General features: G+C 37.8%; 1 non-coding gene across 1 annotated transcript; it reads left to right on the top strand.

The window, feature by feature from the left end:
- The first annotated feature begins 4,120 nt into the window (after window positions 1-4,120).
- On the top strand, window positions 4,121-4,193 carry TRNAV-CAC (transfer RNA valine (anticodon CAC)). The gene has a single exon. It is a non-coding gene; the product is annotated as a tRNA-Val (tRNA).
- The last annotated feature ends 935 nt before the right edge of the window (window positions 4,194-5,128 follow it).

Genomic DNA, 5,128 nt, shown 5'->3' with positions numbered 1-5,128 from the left:
GTGGCGCAGTGGTTGAGAATCCGCCTGCCAATGCAGGAGACACGGGTTCGTGCCCGGGTCTGGGAAGATCCCACATGCCGCGGAGCGGCTGGGCCCATGAGCCATGGCCGCTGAGCCTGCGCGTTGGGAGCCTGTGCTGCACAACGGGAGAGGCCACAACAGTGAGAGGCCCGCGTACCACACACACACACACACACACACAAAAAAAAAAAAAACACTTCACTCCTCTTAACTGCTGAGTAATGGTCCACGGTATGGATGTACCACAGTTTGTTTAACCAGTCACTTGTTGAAGGGCATTTGGGTTGTTTCCTGCTTGGAGCTACCACAAATAACACTTTTGTAAACAACTGCTGGGTTACATGGTAAGTGCAAGTTTAGTTTTGTAAGCAACTGCCATACTCTTCTCCAGAATGGCTGTATCTTTTTACATTCCCATCTGCAATGTGTGAGTGATCTAGTTTCTCTGCATCCTCACCCTCATTTGGCATATTGCTACATTTTATTTTAGCCATCCTGATATGTATATAGTGATATCTCATTGTGGTTTAAATTTGTATTTTGCTAATTGCTAAGTTTTTTCCTTTTTCTTGTTTTTAAAAAAATTTTATTTTATGTTGGAGTATAGTTGATTACTAACCATGTTGTGTTAGTTCCAGGTGTACAGCAAAGTGCTCAATACTCTGTAATAACCTAATTGGGAAAATAATTTGAAAAAGAATAGATACATGTATATGTATAATTGTTATTTATTTTTGAACAGCCTTTTATGTGCTTATGTGCCATCTGTAAATCCTCTTCAGTGCTACGTATGTTCACGTCCCTCCCCATTTTCTTTCCTGTGTTTTTTAAAAATAATTTATTTATTTTTGGCTGCATTGGGTCTTTGTTGCTGTGCATGGGCTTTCTCTAGTTGAGGTGAGCGGGGGCTGCTCTTTGTTGCGGTGTGCGGGCTTCTTATTGAGATGGCTTCTCTTGTTGCGGAGCATGGGCTCTAGGTGGGCAGGCTTTGGTAGTTGTGGCATGTGGACTCAGTAGTTGTGGCGCACAGGCTTAGTTGCTCCTCGGCATGTGGGATCTTCCTGGACCAGGGCTCGAACCCATGTCCCCTCCACTGGCTGGGGGATTAACCACCGCACCACCAAGGAAGTCCCCTTTGCCCGTTTTCTAATTGGACTGTTTGGTTTTTTTTTAACTGTTCGGTTTTTAGAGTTCTTTATGTATTCTAGAAATAAGTTCTTTGTCAGATATGTGGTTTGCAATTATACTCTCTGTCTATAGTTTGTCTTTTTTCATCCTCTTCACAGGATCTTTCACAGAGCAAAAGGTTTTAATTCTGATGAGGTTCATGAACAATTTTTTCATTTTATAGATACTGTTTTTGGTGTCATATATAAAAATTCTTTGTTTATCCCTATGTACCAAAGATTTTTGGCCAATTTTTTTTTTAAGTTTTACATGACCTGTTTTACATTTAAGTCCATAATCCATTTTGAGATTTTTATAAAAAGTGTTTGACTTAGGTTGAGGTTCACTTCTGTTTGGCCTATGAATGCCCGATAACTCCAGCCCTATTTGCTGAAAAGGCTATCCTTCCTCTATTGAATTTCTCCTGAACCTTTGCTAAAAATCACGTGGCCATATTTGTGTGGGCCTATTTCTGTGTTCTCTATCCTATTCCACTGATCTATCAGTCTATCCCTGTGCCAATACCATACAGTATTGGTTACTGTAGCTATATTTTAAGACTTAACATTGGATATAGTGATTCCTCCTATTTCATTCTTTTTTTTTTCAAAATTATTATAACTATTCTAGGTCCTGCACCTTTACCTATAAATTTTACAGCAAGCTTGTCTATGTTATAAAATACCTTGCTGAGATTTTGACCAGAATTGCATTAAATCTATAGCAATCAATTTGGGGAGAATTCATATCTTTACTATACTGAGAAATGTATGAACACAGTGTGTTTATCCATTTGTTTAGGTCTTCTCTTATTTCTTTCATCAGCATTTTGTAATTTTTCAGAATACAGATGTTGTATATGTTTTATTAGATTTATATGTAAGTATTTTTCTTTGGAGCAATTGTAAATGGCATTGTGTTTTTAATTTCAGTTTCCACATGTTGTTAATGTCAATATATAGAAATGCAATTGGGTTTTGTGCATCGACCTTGTATCTTGAGATCTTGCTGAACTCACTAAATAGTTCTGGGATTGTGTGTGTGTGTGTGTGTGTGTGTGTGTGTGTAAATTCTTTGGAATTTTCTACGTAGACACTAATATCATTGGCAATAGGGACAGTATTATTTCCTCCTTTCTAATATGTATGTCATGTCTTTTATTTCTTTTTCTTGCTTTATTGAACTGGCTAGAACTTCTAGCCACTTCACTATAGTGGTGACAGTGGACATCCAAGGACATCTTAGGGGAAAAGCATTCAGCCTTACGCTAGTAACTGCGTTAGCTGTAGGTTTTTGTAGATGTTCTTTAACAAGTTGAGAAGGTTCCCCTTTATTCCTAGCTTACTGAGGCCTTTTCTTTTTTTTTTGGCCACACCACTTGGCTTGCAGGATCTAAGTTCCCTGATCAAGGATTGAACCCATCCTGGCAGTGAAAGCACCAAGTCCTAACCACTGGATTGCCAGGGAATTCCCATTACTGAGTCTTTTTATCACAAACAGATGTTGGATGTTGTCAAAGGCCTTTTCTGCATCAATTGATATGATTATATGCTTTTTCTTCTTCAGCCTGTTGATTTTGTGGATTTATGAGTTGATACTTTAACACTGAACCAGCCTTGTATTCCTTGTATTATGGTATATAAATCTTGTTACACATTGCTGGAATGAATTTACTATTTCATGGGTATTATCGCAACTAAGTTCATGAGATATATTGGTTTCCAGTTTTCTTTTGGCTTACTGTCTTTATCTGGTTTTGGTACCAGGGTAATACTAGCTTCATAGAATGAATTAGGTATTCTCTGTAGAGATTGTATAGAATTGGTGTTAATTCTTCTTTAAAGTTTTGGCAGAATTCTCCAGAGACACCATGTAACCCTAGAGATTTGTTTTTTGAGAGTTAAAAAATTATGCACTCAGTTTCCTTAATAGTTGTAGGGCTATTCAAATGATCTGTTTCAGGGGATTCTCTGGTGGTTCAGTGGTTAGGACTCCACATTTTCACTGCTGAGCCCAGGTTCAATTCCTGATTGGGGAACTAAGATCCCACAAGCTGCACGTGACCAAAAAAACCAAACCAAAACAAAAAACAAATAAAAAACCAACAAAAAGGGCTTCCCTGGTGGCGCAGTGGTTGGGAGTCCGCCTGCCGATGCGGGGGACACGGGTTCGTGCCCCGGTCCGGGAAGATCCCACATGCCGCGGAGCGGCTGGGCCCGTGAGCCATGGCCGCTGAGCCTGCGCGTCTGGAGCCTGTGCTTCGCAGCGGGAGAGGCCACAACAGTGAGAGGCCCGCATATCACAAAAAAAAAAAAAAAAAAAAAAAAAAAACCAACAAAAAAATACAAATGATCTGTTTCATATTGAGCAAGTTGTGAAAGTCTGTGTTTTTGAGTAACTGGCTCATTTCATCTAAGTTGTTAAATTTATATGTATAGAGTTGTAGTATTTCCTTATCTTTTTGATGTCTGTAGAGTCTGTAGTGACATCCAGTTTAATTCCTGATATTGATAATTAGTGTCTTCTTTTATTCACTGTCAGTCTTGCTGGAAGTTTGTTAATTTTCTTTCACTGATTTTCTCTATTGTTTTCCTATTTTTGATTTTATTCATATCTCTCTTTATATTTATTATTTTCTTCCTTCTCCTTGCTTTCAGTTTATCTTGCACTTCTTTTCCTAGTTTCTTGAGGTGAGACTTTTCTTTGACCCATGTATTATTCAGAAGTGTGTTGTTTAGTTTCCAAGTGTTTGGAGATTTTCCTGTTATCATTCTCTTATTCATTATTAGTTTGATTCCATTGTGTTTGGATAACATATGCAGTATGATTTCAAATTCTTTTAAATTTACTGAGAATTGTTTTATGGCCCAGGATATGATCTATCTTGATATATATTCCATGGACACCTCATAAGAATGCATATTTTGGAACTTCCCTGGTGGTCCAGTGGGTAAGACTCTGAGCTCACAATGCAGAGGGCTCAGGTTCAATCCCTGGTCAGGGAACTAGATCCTGCATGCATGCCACAACTAAGAGTTCACATGCTGGAACTAAGAAGCCCGCATGCCGCAACTAAGAAGTCTGCGTGCAGCAACTAAAAAAGATCCCGCATGCCGCAACAAAGACCCTGTGTGCTGCACCCCACTGCAGCCTAAATAAATAAATAAATAATAAATTAAAAAAAGGAAAGAATGCATATTTTGCTGTTATTGGGTTGGTATCTATAAATGTTGATCAGATCCTACTGGTTGTTGGTGGTGTTAAGTTTTTTTATATCTTTATTTACTGTCTAGCTGTTCTATCAACTATTGAAAGAAGGGTGTTGAAGTCTCCAAATATTATTGTGAATTTGCCTATTTCTTCTAGCTCTGTCAGTTTTTGTTCCACATAATTTGCAGCTCTGTTGTCTGGTGCATACATATTTTTAATTGGTATGTCTTCTTGGTGGATTGACCCTTTCATTATGATATAATGGCCACCTCTATCTCTGGTAGTTTTCTTTGCTCTGAAGTTGTCATTATGTGATATTAACATAGCTACTCCTACTTTCTTGATTAATTTTTGTATGATATCTTTTAAAATTCTTTTACATTCAGTGTACTTATATGATTATATTTGACATGAGCTTACTGTAGACATAATATAGTTAGGTCACTTTTTTAATCCACTCTGCCAATCTTTTCCTCTAATTGGTGTATTTAGATCATTTACATTTAATGTAATCAATGATATGTTAGAGCTTAAGTCTGCCATTCTATTTTTTGTTTTCTGTGTCTTCTCTGTTTTCTATTTCTCTGGTTTCTTTTTCCCAGACATATTGTGGATTACTTGAACTTAAAAAAAAATACATTTATTTATTTATTTATGGCTGCATTGGGTCTTCATTGCTGTGTGCGGGCTTTTCTCTAGTTGTGGTAAGCAAGGGCTACTCTTCGTTGCA

This window comes from Kogia breviceps, chromosome 11, assembly GCF_026419965.1.
Source record: "Kogia breviceps isolate mKogBre1 chromosome 11, mKogBre1 haplotype 1, whole genome shotgun sequence".
NCBI lineage: Eukaryota > Metazoa > Chordata > Mammalia > Artiodactyla > Physeteridae > Kogia > Kogia breviceps.
Note: the sequence above shows the minus strand (reverse complement) of the source record. Positions and strands in the feature narration are given on the sequence as shown.